Here is an 18887-nt window from a genome sequence, read left to right as displayed (position 1 = left end):
TAATGCCAAGTACTGCTGCTATAAAGCCCCTCAATACCTAAACTTGTCCACAGCAGGTTATGATGTGGATGCTGTACTACCACAGAACTTCTTATTAAACCAGGAGCGTAGCTAGGGGGGGCAGGCGGGGCATGTGCCCCGGGCCCAACTGAGAGGGGAGGGCCAGGGCCACCCCCTCCTGCACTATAATTGTACCTGTGTCTATAGGACACAGGTACAATTAGAAGCATGAATGGCCGGGTATGTTCCGTGCCCGTCCACTCAGCTCTTTTGTACAAGTCGCGCTTCCGTCACTGAAAGGCGCTGAATGACGGGCAAAGTCATCTTGCCCAGCCAATCAGCGCCTTTCATAGACGCTTCGTTCAACCCCTAGGAGACCTGCGCAGAATAGAGCAAGTCTCCATTGCTGCCGGCCGGCGTGGGAACGGGATTAAGGTGAGTTTGAATAGTTGTTTATTTTATTGTAATATAAAAGTGTGTGGCTGTATCTACAGGGGGGGCTTTATCTACAAGGGGGACTTTATCTACAGGGGGGGGGCATTATTTGCAAGGGGGACTTTATCTATGGGGGGCTTTATCTACGGGGGGTGACTATCTACAGGGGGGCTATATACTGGGGTGGGCTATCTATGGAGCACCATATACGGGGTGGGCTATATCTACAGGGGGGGCTATATACAGGGGTGGGCGATCTATGGAGCACTATAAACAGGGGTGGGCTATATCTACAGTGGGGCTATATACAGGGGTGGGCGATCTATGGAGCACTATATACAGGGGTGGGCTATATCTACAGGGGGGCTATATACAGGGGTGGGCTTTCTGTGGAGCAATATAGGGGGAGCTATTTGTGGGATACTATATACAGGTGTGGGCTATATCTACAGGGGGACTATATACAGGGGTGGGCTATCTGTGGAGCACTATAGGGGGAGCTATTTGTGGGATACAATATACAGGGGTGGGCTATATCTACAGGGGGCTATATACAGGGGTGGTTGATCTATGGAGCAATATATACAGGGGTGGGCTTTATCTACACAGGGGGCTTTATCTACAAGGGGGACTTTATCTACACGGGGGGGACTTTATCTACACGGGGGGGGGGGGCTTTATCTACACGGGGGGGCTTTATCTACGGGGGGTTTCTATCTACAGGGGGAGCTATATACTGGGGTGGGCTATCTATGGAGCACCATATACGGGGTGGGCTTTATCTACAGGGGGGGCTATATACAGGGGTGGGCGAACTATAGAGCACTATAAACAGGGGTGGGCTATATCTACAGTGGGGCTATATACAGGGGTGGGCGATCTATGGAACACTATATACAGGGGTGGGCTATATCTACAGGGGGCTATATACAGGGGTGGGCTTTCTGTGGAGCAATATAGGGGGAGCTATTTGTGGGATACTATATACAGGTGTGGGCTATATCTACAGGGGGACTATATACAGGGGTGGGCTATCTGTGGAGCACTATAGGGGGAGCTATTTGTGGGATACTATATACAGGGGTGGGCTATATCTACAGGGGGCTATATACAGGGGTGGACTATATGTGGAGCACTCTATATAGGGGTGAACTATATGTGGAGCACTATATACGGGGTGGGCTATATCTACAGGGGGCTATATACAGGGGTGGACTATATGTGGAGCACTCTATATAGGGGTGAACTATATGTGGAGCACTATATACGGGGTGGGCTATATCTACAGGGGGACTATATACAGGGGTGGGCTATCTGTGGAGCACTATAGGGGGAGCTATTTGTGGGATACTATATACAGGGGTGGGCTATATCTACAGGGGGCTATATACAGGGGTGGACTATATGTGGAGCACTCTATATAGGGGTGAACTATATGTGGAGCACTATATACGGGGTGGGCTATATCTACAGGGGGGCTATATACAGGGGTGGGCTATCTGTGGAGCACTATATACAGGGGTGGGCTATATCTACAGGGGTGGCTATATACAGGGGTAGGCTATCTGTTGAGCACTATATACAGGGTGAGCTATATCTACAGGGGGCTATATACAGGGTTGGGGTACACGTGGAGCACTATATACAGGGCTGGGCTATGTCTACAGGGGGGCTATATACAGTGGTGGACTATATGTAGAGCACTATAGGGGGAGCTATTTGTGGGACACTATATACAGGGGTGGGCTATATGGGGGCACTATCTACAGGGGGCTCTATGGGGGCACTATCTACAGGGGGCTCTATGGCAGACACTATCTACAGGGGGCACAGTGTGTGTGTGTGTGTGTGTGTGTGTGTGTGTGTGTGTGTGTGTGTGTGTGTGGGACACAGTGTATGGTGCTATTATAATTAGAGGTGCAGTGTATGGTGCTATTATATTTAGGAGCGTAATGTGTGGTATAATGATAACTTTATCTTTATTTATAGGTGTAGAAATGTTGGAAAAGTGAGCAGGAGAAGTCATAGAGGTCTGGACCGGATGGAGAAAAACAACTAGATTCTGAGACGTCACCGGTGAGTCACTTAATGTAAATGTTCATTCTGCCTCTAATCAGCACTGTAGTCACTGTATGATCTGCAGCAAGATGATGGGTGGTATGATTATGATATGATTTATTTTTTGTGAAACAGCATCTCCCAGCATATCCTTACCATTGTTCGGACCATGCTGGGAGCTGTAGTTTTACGCCGTACATACCTATATGGCAGGGGTTGCACTAAATTGAGCTGTATTTGTGCTGGTGTTGTATTTATGTACTGAGCTTGGTTCTGGTGTTGTGTATAGAACTATATTGCTTGTAAAATGTCAAAATGTTTTTATGCTCGAGTTACATAAAAAGAAATGTGGAAAAGAAATGACACGTCATTGATTGGTAGAGAAAACAAACACGGCGAGGGGGAAGGAGATGTCGGGAAAGAGGTTGGGGGGGCCGCCAAACTGAACCTTTGCCCCGGGTGCTGGAGAACCTAGCTACGCCTCTGATTAAACACATGATAAAAGACACGATTTTGGGCTCTGTCATCATTATTTGTGTGCTGTACATGTTTTCGGATTGCATGAGACACTTTAGTTCGAATTCTGTTATTTTTTTCTTTGGGAGGACCACCACCATAAAGGACCATTTTTCTGTGGTCGGTTCAAAGAGATTTCACTGTATATGATGCAATTGTTGTATAAATCTGAAGGAAAGAAAAGTAACTAAACGTTTCAATATTATTTGTTCCTTTACGTTGGTTGTTACGCTGATTAGATAGTTATTGCAAAATCCAGCCATATGGGTGTAAACAGAGATGAAATAAATATTTTTATTTCATTTTACAACCCATAATTAGAAACCCTGTCATGCAGACTCATGTGGCTGGATATAGACCATGGCATTATTCACTGACCATGTGAAAATCCTTTTACAAAAGTGTCTCTCAGGTCTGAAAATATTAGTCTGAGATAAACATTCCTTTGCAATGATTCATCTTGTCATTGTATAATAGAAATTGAGTCCCTTTTTCAGGGCAAAGCTGATTCACAAACATTAGCTGAGGTTAATTACAGGAAGGACATTCATGGCAATACTCAGAAAACAATTCCTGTATTTCTATGACTTTTCTCTGTGTCTCCTACGGATGTTGGTTTAGGACACAGAAGGCACTAAAGTAAAAAATATTATTTTGGGGTGAAATTCCCATACTCTACTGTCCTAATAGTTCCTTACAATGCTGAATAATTCTGTAATTGTTTCAAGTAATATTTAAAAGTGATTTTATTAAAATAATATTAGTATAGTAAAATGAAAAAGTTTATTAACTTATTAAATCATTTTTAATAAAAAAATAATAATAATATATATTGTGACTAATGAAATGTCTCATTGTTAAGCACTACACAAGCTAGTAAGACTGTCCAGCATATACCGGCCAATAGATAGAAATTCAAACAACCTATATATTTATACTGTAAAGCCATGATCACACGGATTTGTCATAAACATATCAGGCACAATTTTTTCCCGTTGCAGAAATCCACAGCTAAAACTCAAATAATGATAATATCAATTGTACTATGGTGTGCTCTTTATTCCCCATATTAAAATAAATTTACATTTAAGTACAAATGCATAAATTACATAATCCATATTTATTTTATTATGATATATTGGCAATAGTATTTTTAATATGTAAATGTAATCTGCCTGTGGTCAGTTAGAATATAAATCCATTTCCCTCGTTCATTATATGACAATATATTTCCTGGAACAGAATTCAATATATGGTAATGATGCATGGATTTAAAGCAGTGACAAAGAGCAAAAGGTTAATTATTTTTATCTCTATAATGAAGCATGTGGAATAAAAATATGAATAATGATAGCTCTGGTGGCTGTCAGGATAAAATAAGAACAATAATAAAAGATAATAGTAAAGTTTTTGGATTCAGAAAGCAATCTAAAATTGGCTATAGGTTTTACATTGTTTTTTAGGTTTTATATTGTTTTTTTTAGTACATATAGTAAATACCCCATAGGTTAAAGAACATAACAGACTCCCTATCAGAACTTTATAATATTATTGTACATAATCCCATTGTAAGAGAGATACCTTTCCACATTCCTGCATAGTCCCTATAGCACTGCCAGCCTGTCCAATTAGATTTCTTGTAGGCTATATTTAATAGGACACTGGCCCCACTGATATTATCTAGTACTAAACTAGCTCTCTATTTGTTTTCTGCCCTTTGACCTCTGACCTTTGTTGACTTCTAGATTCTAAACTGGATGGTTACTCTTTATTCCTTTGTCTTATCACTACATTGTCAACTACCCACCTGAACCCTGGTTGTGCCTGGTTAGGACCTGATTTGGCTCTTTGCTTGCTGCAGTTTCTAACCTTCCTTGAAAATGACTACAATTAAAATGTTTGATTTGGTATTGTCCTTGTTCTTCTCTTGATGATACACTATTTGATGTGGCCAGTGACTCTCTGCTATGATGCCACCTGCTAACATTAAGGAAATTAGCATGGAACGAATCAGCTCAAAATCTAATTCTGAGGGCAGCAAAGTACCAGTGACTGAAACCACTGTATGCAAAAAGTAGGCCTCCCAAGTGTCCCATGTCCAGTGAGACAGTCCCAGATTACAGGTGTTGTCCTGTTCTCTGAGGAGTCCTCACTTCCTTTTCATTCCTGAAGGTCCTGACAGCTGGAAAGTCCTTTGGGACTTGGACACATTTTACTATGACTAAATGGACAAAATATGGACACTGGCTTTATGTAAACCCAGTATGGCACAAAGTATGTGCTATAAAACAGGAATAAAAACAGATAAGATACAAGGAGAAAAACATGAATTTACACAAAGGCCCATTTCCATCTCCTGTGAAATCTCATCCACGTCAGGGCCAGTGTAGTCCATGAGTGAACATCTCTTCTGAAGCTGACAGCAGAACAGTAGAGTGAGTCCCTTGCTTCTTGGGTTATAACCTGCAATAAAACCTGCAATTTACTATAGAGGATGAACTGTCACTCCTCACGCATAAGACACAGCAATGTTTAGACCTTACCTATAGTAAACATAATAAATTGAATATAGAGGATCTTCAAAAATAGGCATACATTACTGCAAACTCTACCTGCACCAGCTCTGCAAACTAAAGGCCCTTTTACACGGGCCAATGATCGTGTGAATGAGCGTTCATATGTCCATAGTCGGGAGAACACATCTATCTGTGTAAACAGGGAGATGTGCTGCTGACATGATACAACTGCATGGGGACGAATGATCATAATAATGATCATTCATCCTCATACTAGACAATCATTTCTCAGTTTCAATGGTGCAAAAGAGCACCGATCGACAAGCTGTATTGTCGATCAATGCTCGTTTAAAGGTGGTTAACATGGGGGCCAATATCTTCCTATGTAAATCCACCTTTACCCCTACTCTACTACTAATTTAGAGATTATAACTCTTCATCAGCATCAGTAGCTTTCTTGGAAGCTCCAGCTTTTTTCTTTACTCTGTCGGAAAGTGAGCATTGGTCAACATGTGCCTTATAGATAAACCCAGGGTGGTCTTGGGATAGATGGCGCCCTGTGCGAAATTATATTTTGGCGCCCCACCCCATCATAAAAAAATGGCACATAAAAAAGTATAATGACCCCCACAGTATCATTTCCTTTATGGTGCCCCTACACAGTATATTGCCCCACACACAGTATAATGCCCCTTTAGTACCCCCCACACAGTATAATGCCCCTTTAGTGCCCCCATACAGTATAATACCCCAATAGCTGCCCCATACAGTATAATAATAATATTTATCAATATAATATATTATAACCTCTTCAAGGACACAGTTTTTTTTATCCTCTAATTGTGCCCACACAGTATTATGCCCCCTAAGTGCCAGACATGGGTATATTGCCCCCTATAGTGGCTACTACACAGTATAATGTCCGCTTAGTGGCCCCCACACAGTATAATGCCCCCCTTCCCTGGGTGCCACACACATGCCTTCCTTCTAAATATTGCCCCCTGTAGATTTTTTCCCATCAGCCTCCCTGTAAATAGTGCCATATTCCCCCACCTCCCCCTTGTAGACAGTGCCATACAGCACCCACCTCCCCCCTTGTAGATAGTGCCCCCACCTCCCGCTTGTAGACAGTGCCATACAGCCCCTCACCCCCTCCTTGTAGACAGTGCCATAATCCCCCGCCTCCCCCTTGTAGACAGTGCCATACAGACCCTCACCTCCCCCTTGTAGATAGTGACATACAGACCCTCACCTCCCCCTTGTAAATAGTTCCATAATCCCCCACCTCCCCCTTGTAGACAGTGCTATACAGTCCCCCAGCCCCCTTGAAGATAGTGTCATACAGCCGCCCACCTCCCCCTTGTAGATAGTGCCATACAGCCCCCCCACCCCCTTCTAGACAGTGCCATACAGCCCCCCATCTCTCCCATGTAGACAGTGCCATACAGCCCCCACCTCCCCTTGTAGACAGTGCCATACAACCACCCACCTCCCCCTTGTACACAGTGTCCCCCACCTCCCCCTTGTACACAGTGTCCCCCACCTCCCCCTTGTACACAATGCCCCCACCTCCCCCTTGTACACAGTGCTCCCCACCTTCGCCCTATAGACAGTGCCATACAGCCTCCACATCCCCTTGTAGATAGTGCCATAAAGCCCCCACCACCCCTTGTAGACAGTGCCATACAGCCCCCCAGCTCCCCCTTGTAGACAGTGCCATACAGCCCCCCACCTCCCCCTTGTAGACTTGTAGACAGTGTCCCCCACCTTCCCATTGTCGACAGTGCTCCCAAACAAAAAAAATTGAACTCACTCAACAACGAAGACGACAAGATCCTTGCGTAAACCAGCGTGATCCAGTGATGTCATCATGCCAGACTGCGCAGGGGTGCTGTCCCTGCACTTGATAGGCTGCAGGCCGAACGGCCTGTAGCCTATTAGATGGCGGAGCAGGGAGATACCTAAGGACACAGATACCATTGAATGTGGCATTGCTACAGCTGTAGCAGCCACTGCGGCTGCTAGAGGCATCACCGGGCATGGAGGGGACGTCCAGGCGTGTGGCATGGGCGACCTCATGCCTGGAGTCGCAGCTAGCCGGGCAGAAAGGCAGCTGCATAGTCACCGGGCACAGTCGCTTCTGAAACAAAAGCAGGGGAAGGGAGCCAGTGCAGCGCCCTCTTCTACCTGCGGGAGTGATGCGCCCTGTGTCGCACACCCCAAAAGCCGACACAGCATAGCCTATTTTGTAAAATTTTTAAGAAAATAAAAGTGTTAGAAATGTACAACAGCAAATAGCTATTATAAGACGTCTTATATGTGACATATATACATAATCAGAGACAACCCCTCTCTCATTGCAGCCACTGCGAGGATCAGTCCATTGCTGTGGGTCCGGCTGCTAGCCAGATATTTACCAGGGAAATGTAGTATTAGATGTCATCCATCACAAAGCTGCTCTCTGCCTTGTCTAATAGAGGGGAACCCCCTTTATGATGTCCATATATATATAATAATAGTTCATATAGACAGCGGTTGTCTTCATGAGACAACGCTTTTTAGCAAAAGTTGCACAGTTAAAACATTTTCTCACGGAAATAATTGTTTGCAAGTTATTGTTTTACACATAACTCTCCTCTCAAAGTATTTAGTAGTTTAATTAAAATTTATAAGCTGTAAGAAAACCAAAGAAAAATAATGTGTTAATTTAATATGGGCTGTAAATGGTATATTTTGGCAAGAGCATTATTAAATCTATTTATAGTGCATCAACACAGTCTTTAGTGCTTTACATATAAGCATCAGCTTATGACTCTCAAAGACTTACACATTTAGGACATATGGCAGACTAGACACATATAAGTACACATTATATGTATGTAGAATCAACTTTCGGGTAAGTAAAACCCTTTCAAAATATTATTGTTTGGGCTGAGAAGAAACCACAATTGCCACAGAAAAACGTAAAAACACAGGTAGGACATAAACAGCAGGCAGGTAGTACACTGATCGATAGTAGATCCATGACTTTCTGCACTAACATGGATCCTTCCTTACATATTAACCAAGAGATTCTTCTATATTTGTTTACCAGATATACTGTCATGGATATGGGAATGTGGACCCACTATGCCGCTCTGCCGTAGCAGCTGGCCAAACTGCAGTCATTAATAGTCTTTAGGACAAGAGTACCTGGATAGAAGATTTGGCAGACACTTGGCGTTGCAGAGGTTTGATGTAGCAGCCGTTTGGTGTAGTAGACACTTGGCACAGATGACACTTGGCACAGATGATACTCTCGACTTCGACACTAGACATCGCACTGGAACAAACACAATTACTGTATAAGGGATAATGGTACATGGGATACAGGACACAACTAAGGGACCATTTGCAATAACGAACATGGGCAAACACGACAACGCTCAGGCAAAGAAGAAGAGGGCAGAGTCTTTTTTTATACTGCAGGGTGAGTAGGGATTGGATAGGGAGCTTTTAGTAGGTGCCCTTTAAGGCCGGGGACGAGCGTGTGCACGCGCACCCTAACTAGAGAAGTGGAAAAGAGCGGCCGAGGAGGGAGATGCTAGCTGGAGGACAACAGTCTGCGGTCGCGGCCGCTGGCAGATAAGTGATGCCGGCGGTCCGCAGCCGCAGCCGTAACATATACAGAGTCACTTTCATAGTAAATAACCTTAATTGCCGGATAATACTTTATTGTAATGTATTGACAAGGTGCATTGTTAAATAGGGTCACGTGGTAAGTTACATTGTGGTGCCAACCTTACTTTAAGGCCTCATGCACACGACCGTGCTTTGGCGGCCACAATTTATCCGCATTGTGGATAAATTGTGGACCCATTCATTTCTATCGCCCCATGCACACAACCATGGTTTACACAGATCCGTTTGGGGGCCGCTAATCCAGACCGCAAAAACTCAGGACAAGTGATTTTATGGTACGGATTTGCGGATTCACCAATACTGGTGAATTGTTGTGGATCTGTGAGTCCTGATGACACACGGATGCACAATAAAGGTTTTGCAATCCAATGGACAGAAACGGACGCATGGATTTGCAGACTGCAAAACCAAAGCAGCGTGTTCATGAGGCATTACAATAAAAGCAAAAAAAACATTTTTATATATAGACAGACATGGAAGGGTTATACTTATTACAATATATAGAAATTAATTTAAGTGCAGCAATAACACAAAAGATAAATATGGGTAATAATAATATAAATCATAAGTTATTTACCGGATAACTTTAGTGAGATTACAAACTATAATAGTATATGAATTTCTTAGTTAATATTACTAATTTTACAATTTTCTAAAAAATATGTAAAATATTTTATAAATGTAACTGCTTAAGAATAAATACATATATATATATATATATATATATATATATATATATATATATAATAGAAAAAATAAATAAATAAATAATATATATATATATATATATATATATATATATGCTGAGGATAGGTGAGGACACTTCAATTTGTCAAAGAAATAAATTGATACTATGTATCGCCACAGGAATCTGGACACAATGGGACTTATTCTGAAGATGGAATATGCTGACGTTAATCTGCTGTTGATTTGACAGAAGATGTCTTACAACCAGAAGAACAACTCTGATAAGAAGTGAAGGATGACAACGGTGACAATTCTCATATCAGATTACAGACCTTCCACAAAGTCAAATAAATGCGCGGCTGGCTGGTGACATCACACAACAGTCACAAAGACAAGTGAAATTTCTTTAGCAGAAAAGAAGAAACAAAACATTCATGAGTTATCACTGAAAATACATTAAAGGACATGTACCATAGACAATGGATGCCTAATATTAATGTCAATATAGTTTACAAGGTCTTTATATGGATATTGGCTGGAGCTCAGAGATTACACATGGACAAAGAATAAGAAAAATCTCATATTGTTTGCCAGGGACAAGAAACACACGGACATAAATAGTGGGGTTGTGATTTGACCATACATTATTTGAATTACAAAGAGCAAGAAAGTAACTGATTTAAGTAGGGTTAAACAAGGCTACTGGAGCCGGAGTGTAAAACATCTTCTAACATGGCCGACCTATAAATTATATTGCGGATACAATAAGCGTTTATTTCATTCAAAAGGATGAAAGCCATAAAATAACCGGGATTTTGTTTTTTTTAGATGAATGATTATTTCCTCGCTTCATGGTTCGGTGAAGAGTTACAGGTGAGATTATTGCATTCTAAAATAAAACGTTTTACCCTTTTATATTGTCAACTCAGAAGAAAAATGTTTTCACCCATTAAAGGGATTTTGTACTTGTACTGCGAGAAAAAAATAGCACCATAAGAAAGGCCGTAAGGGGAATTAGGTAATGTCACGGCTTGGGGTATGTGGACACACTAGGCCGCTCCTCCATAGCGGAGTAGCAGCTGGCCAAACAACAGTTAATAACAGTCTTTAGAACTGGAGTACCTGTATGGAACTTCTGACAAACACGTGGCGTAGCTGACACTATGGCGTAGTGGACTCCTCAGCACAGATGACACTTGGCATGGCAGATGACACTTGGCGTTGCAGATGACGCTTGGCGTGGCAGATGACACTAGGCATGACAGATGACACTTGGCGTGGCAGACACTATCGCGTAGCAGACTCCTCGGCACAGATGACACTTGGCATGGCAGATGACACTAGGCGTGACAGAAGACACTTGGCGTGGCAGTTGACGCTTGGTGAGGCTGATGACACTTTGCGTGGCAGATGACACTTGATGTGGCAGATGACATATGGCACAAAGGATTAAGTCAACTCCAACACTGGACTTCGTTTAGGAAAAAAACACAATTACTGGATACGGGATACAGGAAATAGGATACGGGAACACTGGGAACAGGATACAACTAAAGCACCATTTACTAACGAATATGGGTAGACATAACAACAAGGAGAGGAAGGGTAGAGCCCTTTTTCTAGTCCAGGATGTATTAGGGATTGGCCAGGGAACTTTGAACTGGTGCACGTGCTTGCCCTTGAAGGCCGGGAACGAGCACGCTCACCCTACAGGCTTCAGTGTGGAGGATGCAGCCGCATGAAGAGAGTGACCTGCGGTTGCGGCTGCTGGTAGGTAGGATGTGCCGACGGTCAGCGACTGCAGGCACATCAGGTAGTCAAGGTGTGGCCTACCCATATTTTTACACGTCACTGACCTATTTTTGACAATAACAATGTAATGGCCCATAGAAACATTATCAAAATATCTAACTCAATTATACTGATCATATAACTGGATAATTTATGCATCATGAGAGGTCTGAGGAACCTAATCCTTGATTTACCAATCATTGGTCAAAAGGAGATGCTTTTATCCAAGTTCACTACATCGTCCATTTTGTCACTTGAGGGATTATCCAACACCAGGCAAAATATTTTGTGACCAGAACCTCCCATTTATTGGCACCTAACGAGTAAAAAAAACCCTTCTTCTAACATGATAAAGAAAAGTCATGATCAAACAAGATTACGTCAGACTATACACCACTTGAGCCCATATTTTTTATTTGCTCAAAATAGGTCTTGCTCTCGTAGACTCAGTAAAACGATTTATCACATGGTTTGCCCATTCATTTGAATTTGCATTGTATAATACAACATATGCACTAATAACTTCCCCCAGATATAGCAGCTGCCAATGGTGTGTCCCAACAGTCAGACCCCTCACGATTAGATGACAGTCGGGATTGCTGTATTTAAAAGGGTTAACAAAACGGAAAAAGGTCTTTAAAAAGGACATTTATATGATGCACACTGAGGGTTAAACTAGAAGGCGCTTACAGTGCCTACTATACTGCTCCCAGAACCGGTGTGGACTATATATTGTGATTCACAGCCAGCTAAAATGAACTTTTGGGGGAATAATTGTGAACACTTGTGTCAGAATTTTCACCTTATCTCTAGTGGCAACTATTATCTTTCGGTCAGTCCTAACCAGTAGACATTATATGCCAAATAGTAGGATATCTTAACCCAAATTTTAGAGGGGTTCTTTATTCTAAACAAATATGACTAAACTAATAGGTCCCTAAAAATTCTTTAAAGGGGTTGTCCAGTCCCAAAAGATTTATGGTCTATCCTCCGGATAGGCAATTAATATGGGAGAAGTCTGTAATACTGTGAACCACCGCTACAAGTTCACGGTGTGAGCAGTAAAGGAAATAAAGGGGAAGCCGCGCTCGTACAAGCACTACAGGCCCTTCAATACAGCTGATCGACAGGTATGCTGGGAGTCGGACCCCGACCAATCAGATATTGATCGCCTATCCTGAGGATAGTCCATAAATTTTTGGGGATTGGACAACCAGTTTAACTTTATATTTTATAATCTGGTGACTACAAGTGTTGTGTGGGGGAATATTTCTTTACTTACACTCACAGATGTTGGTTACGCACCCCTAGTCCATGAACCAAGGCTTGAACTTTCTCATTGGTCTTAAACTGTTAAAATAAAATCTGTAACTCTATTCCTGTGTCCAGTTTTACTTAAAATTAAACTAAAGTGCAATATTGGAGTAGTGTGAAAGAAGGAAAGGAAGGGCCGATGGGAGACCCGGTTATCTGTAGATTTTTTAATTTCAATTTGTTGTGAAACACCCGTGTAAATGACAGGAGCTTTCAATATTTTGAGGCCTAACATAATATAAAAAGCATTCATGTTTATTAGATGGCTGTCTCCATGAAACACAATCTCTCACTGCCGCCTGGTACTATTATCTGGCGAACAATACCGGCATACATTTTCTTTCACTGCCCACAGTTAAAATCAATTAGAAAACATTTTAAAAAAACAGCCAGACTTCAATAAAATGTAATTAATGACTTTGATGGATGCTCATGTAAATGAGGTGCTAATTGCTCCAGTAATGCGTTCCCATTAAAATTAAACTTCAGATTAGTATTTAGAATTACAGCCTAATCATATTCTACAAATACATTCCATTTTCTGAAATTTCCAGTAAAGTGAGTACGTTTCTACTACTATGTTGTCCTAATGGATAATATTGTTTAATACAACATTTGCATTTTCTTGCTTGGTAATTGTAGGATAATAAGATGTGGTACATCAAATTAATCTACGTGAGGGATGGAGGTCGGAATTATGGGATTATTAACGTAAATATAACTGTACATAATTGTACCTGGCCGTAAGATGCCGGTTGATGAGAGTAGACTGATATCATTTTGCATATTAATGCCTTAAAATAATTGTTAGTATTGAGTGGGTTATTATTATGACTGTATCTCCGGTGTTATACTTTAAGATTTGACAAAAAAAACGGCAAGAAGGCATTGTCTTCTTCCGTCTTCCGTAACCAATATAAAGAAGCAAAACGCAGAACTGTCTAAACAGGGCTTTCTCGTGATATATGAATGAAGCTTAAACATTATGTAATGTGTTTCAAAAACTCTGCTTGCTGTGATTGGAAATATTCTTCTTAAAGGGGTTGACTGGTTTTCAAATTAATATAGTTATTTTCTATAAGAAAAAGTTATAAAATGTTGTAATATACTTTCTGTAATAATTCCTCATGTTGTTCAAGATCTCCACTTGTTATTCAGTAGGAACATTCATTGTTTACTTCCAGTGGATAAACTTCTGTCCATGGTCATGTGATGGACACACAGGTGCTGGGATCGTTACATGGTCATGTGATGGACACACAGGTGCTGGGATCGTTACATGGTCATGTGATGGACACAGGTGCTGGGATCGTTAAAATACACAGCTCTAATACACATACTTTAAGGGAATGTTCAGACGTAGCATAAACACTGCAGATTTTCCGCAATTAATTTAATTGCGCAAAATCTGCAGCATAATACAGTAGCAACAAAGTGGACAAGATTTGAACAAATCTCATCAGGACGCTGTATAAAAAAAACCGGAGAAAAAATGTTCATAGATTAACTTGCGGTGCGTTTTTTAATTCGCAGCATGTCAATTTATGCTATGGATTCGCTGCTTTTCTGTTGCGGGTTTTCCCCATTAAATTCAATGAGGAGGTAAAACACGCAACAAAGAGCAAATGTTGCGATTTTTGCGGTAAAAAAGCTGCGATTCCACCACTAAAATTGCACTCAGAAAAAAAAGCTTATACTTACCACGTTCTCTGTACTTTTCTGTCTAGGCCGGATTTCTGGGATGAAGTTTCATCCCATGTGACTGCTGCAGCCAATCATAGAATGCAGCGGTCACATGAGCTGCAGTGTCATATCAGGAGGCCGGACTTCACGGACAAAAGTTTTTTCTTTCTAGCGCTACTCTTTGCAGCTAAAATTCCCCACGAAAAACGGCACCACAATTGGGGTTTTTTGAACGGAATGTGTCCAGGGCGGATACGCTATGTACTTTTATGCAGCGTGTCCGCCCTGTGCGATCCCCTCAGGCTTCTACATGAGTCGTATTCATGGTAGCCACGCCGGGCAGCGTCAGGGCATTGCATGTGACACAGCACGCAATGTTCTGATGCTGTATGTTGTGTGCTGCATTGCATACAACATCTTGACGCTGCTTGGGGTAAGGACCTTGTATGCATTGTAGACCTTCATTGGGCCCTGATGTGGGAACTTGAGGGGAGAAGCGGAGAAGTAAGGTGAGTAAAACAAATTTTTTTGTCCGATTGGGGGGAGTTGCAGTCGCATTGTTACGCCACAATGGAAATATACTGCCGATTTACTAATAGACATGTGACTCTTAATAAATCAGTCGCATCTTACTCCAGCAGAGCAGATAGCTAAGACTGGCGTATGAAAAGTAAACCTTGATGTATCTGCCTCATTGACTTATTTGAGTAAAATTCTCGGTGGCGCATAGCCACAGACATCAAATTACTTTTTTGTTTGGTGCTTTTCAGCTCACAAAACAGCGCACAAAACAACGGTAAAAGCATTCGGCACTGTTTTTTCAGCTTCCAAATGGAAATTGAAATTGTCGGGTAAGATTCAGCACCCAAATAGGTCATGAGGCTTTTTTTTTCAGCGGCGCTGATTTAGATATAGCCCGCTGAAAAATCAGCACTGTCAGCATTGAATGCAACAGGAGGCAAAATAGAGGCATTTTCCACTCTGATTCCAACGCTAAAAAAAGTGTCAGAATCAGATTACTAAACGCGCTGCGTAAACAAGGGCGTAAAGTCTTGGTGAACAGTACGAGGTGAGACCTGATGTGGTTCAGTAGATTGAGATGTATCCTACCACAGCTCACACTATTTCCCTTCCTAGACTTATGTACCACGCAGCTAAAACACTAGACTTTATTCAAGACCCCCCAAAAAATTGGCATCCTTGCAAAACAATGTGCCCAGTTTTTGCTTACTTGTTGAGGAGCCTTTACTGTACGCTTGCAGTCATGTGTGGAGTACTTGCTTTGTATTTCCACTTACAATGTAAGCCTACGGGAAAAATATTCCCAGCGCAGGAACTAAAGAAGTCATCTGTCGGAGTTGCGGAATATCATAAGCCTACCTTGTAGTTTTCCACACCGTATGCTTACGGTGCAAATACATAGCAAGTACACAACGTGTGACTCCACCCTTAAATTCAAGGGTAACCATTATAAAAGCTCTCCACTTTCACACCTGTCTATGGTTCACTTAGGGGTGGATTCACATACGGAAGATTTTGTCACATAAATTTCTGCGACTGAAAATCAGTTCCATTACGTCCTCTGCAATTCCAGAAAATCATTGGTGACTTTAATGGTTGCCGACACCTTTCCATCGGGGTGTCCGTGGTTCTATCGGAAACAACAGTGCAGCTTGCATTTCAGCTGAATCTGCGAGGGAGGCCCCTTAGGATGCTTCAAACACAGATGTGTACTAGGCCTCATTCTGATCAAATTTGTCATAGTACAAAATATTAATTCTAAAAAAGCAAACAAAAGGACTAAAACAAACAAAAAACAAACTAATCAAAAAACAAATAAAACAATTTTACAATTATACTCTATCTGGATTCTATCATATACAATCAGCACCTCCAATGTACAAATCCTTTGCGTCTCCCAAGGAGAAATAAGAAATAAGAGGGTTTTTTTGACGTTCATTGCTTCCAAGTCCAAAAGAAGAAAACAAATCAAAAGCTCATATAAAGAGGGAAAGAGGTTCACAATTCAGGCTTGTTTTCTTAGCGAGCGGCTGGGAATCCACGAGTTAAATAATTAAGGTTGGACTTTATAAACTGCAGAAAGTTATTTATTGCAGCCATAATTCTGTCATTTTTTGAAGCATGTGAAAAACTATAAATGTTTTGCTATAATTGATTTTGTTGCTTGAAATATGATGAACACTTCAGGAATGAAAATAATTAATATGTGTATATGGCATGACTCTGAACCTCAGATAAATTGGTCCCTGTATTTAGATAAGCCAATCGACTGGAACATATTTAAACCTTGTTTAATACTTTGAAGTCTATTACATATATCTTAAGAATTAAAGTGAAAAGGGATAAAGTGGGAAGAGATAAATCTGATTATCTGTTATTTTTTCACTGATTTAAGCAGGAAGCACAGGACAATAAATTTAATGTCAAATTTGTGCAGTCCAGTTGAAACTGTTAACAGACATGTTTCTTCATATGCTGCCTAAAAGCCGCTGACTTTACATAGTAATCAAAACAGCCCAAAAATGGGGCCTTTAAAAATGACATCAAAGGAAACTTCCATATGTTTTCTAAAATGAAGAAAGTGATGTTCCTATGTTTGTACAATTTTGCTCTTAAAGCGCCATAGGCAGGGGCGTAACTAGGAAAGACTGGGCCCCATAGCAAACTTTTGACTGGGGCCCCCCCTCTGCTGGGTATCACACAACCCCCCCCCCCCTTGTAGATAGTGCCTCCCTATAGATTCCACCACACAGCGCCCCCCTATAGATAGCACCATACACAGCCCCTGCAGATAACGCCATACAGCCCCCCTGTAGATAACGCCATACAGACTCCCTCTGTAGATAACGCCATACAGCCCCCCTGTAGATAACGCCATACAGCCCCCCTGTAGATAACGCCATACAGCCCCCCCTGTAGATAACGCTATATAGCCCCCCCCCCCAAAAAAAAACGTCCTATAGTTTGTCCTACAAAAGACATGCATCCCCTATCCACAGGATAGGGGATACATGTGTGATCACTGGCAGCGATAAGGAGAACGGGGGACCGAAAGTCCCCCGAAGTTCTCCATGACTAACCTCGGACTTCCGGCGTCTGCGCAGTTCAATAAAAATGAAAGGAGCGCTGGTCACGCATGCGCACAAGCGCGACCGGCGCTCCATTCATTTCCATGGAGCTGCCGACACAGACCCCGGAAGTCCGAGGTTTGTCATGGAGAACTTAGGGGGGACTTTCGGTCCCCCGTTCTCCTCATCGCTGCCAGCGATCACACATGTATCCCCTATCCTGTGGATAGGGGATACATGTCTTATGTAGGAACAACCCCTTCAGTGGCGTCGCGCTGTAGCAGCCATAGCGGCTGCTAGCGGAGCCTGCGGCCATGGGAGGGGGCCGTGCCGGCGGGTGGCACGGGCCCCCTCATGCTGCAGGCCCTGTAGAAGTCACTACGGCTGCTATAGCGGTAGTTACGCCACTGCGTATAAGTTTGTACGGCGTAAAACTACAGCTCCCAGCATGGCCGGAACAATGGTAAGGATATGCTGGGAGATGCGGTTTCACAAAAAAAATCCTATCACCATCATCTCGCTGCAGATCATACAGTGACTACATTACTGATTAGAGGCAGAATAAACATTTACATTAAGTGACTCACCGGTGACGTCTCAGATTCTAGTTCTTTTCTTCTCCCTCCGGTTCAGACATCTATGATGGATTTCTCCCGGCCATGACCCATTTCTGCAGTTTTCCGTTTAGATGTCTTCAGCTTCTCACTTTTAAAACATTTCTGCACCTATAAAACGAAGTTAAAATTCTCAACACATCTAAATATAACTGTCACAAACACACAACATGTCCCCTGTAGATAGTGACCTACATAGAAGCCCCTGTAGATAGTGCCCACATATGGACTCCAGAGCTGCAAGGCAATAGTGCTAACCACTGAGCCACCGTGCTGCCCTACATATAGCTTCCCCTATAGTTAGTGCTCCACGTATAGCCCACCTCTGTATATAGTGTCTCACATATAGCTCCCCCTGTATATAGTGTCCCACATATAGCCCACCCCTGTAGACTGTGCACTACATATAGCCACCCTGTTGCTAGTGCCCCACAGGTAACCCACCCCTGTATATAGTGTCCCACATATAGACCCCCCTGTATATAGTGTCCCACATATAGACC

General features: G+C 42.2%; 1 long non-coding RNA gene across 1 annotated transcript in view; it reads right to left on the bottom strand.

Annotated features, from left to right (window-relative positions):
* Positions 1 to 3822: 3822 nt before the first annotated feature.
* Positions 3823 to 18887, bottom strand: part of LOC142660720 (uncharacterized) — a 47672-nt gene continuing 32607 nt past the window's right edge. Inside the window, exons 2-3 of the long non-coding RNA XR_012850557.1 lie at positions 8718 to 8847; positions 3823 to 5472 (exon numbers count right to left, since the gene is read on the bottom strand). This is a non-coding gene — a long non-coding RNA (uncharacterized LOC142660720). The remainder of the gene's footprint in view (positions 5473 to 8717; positions 8848 to 18887) is intronic.

The sequence above is a fragment of the Rhinoderma darwinii genome, chromosome 9, assembly GCF_050947455.1.
Source record: "Rhinoderma darwinii isolate aRhiDar2 chromosome 9, aRhiDar2.hap1, whole genome shotgun sequence".
NCBI classification, from domain to species: domain Eukaryota; kingdom Metazoa; phylum Chordata; class Amphibia; order Anura; family Rhinodermatidae; genus Rhinoderma; species Rhinoderma darwinii.
Note: the sequence above shows the minus strand (reverse complement) of the source record. Positions and strands in the feature narration are given on the sequence as shown.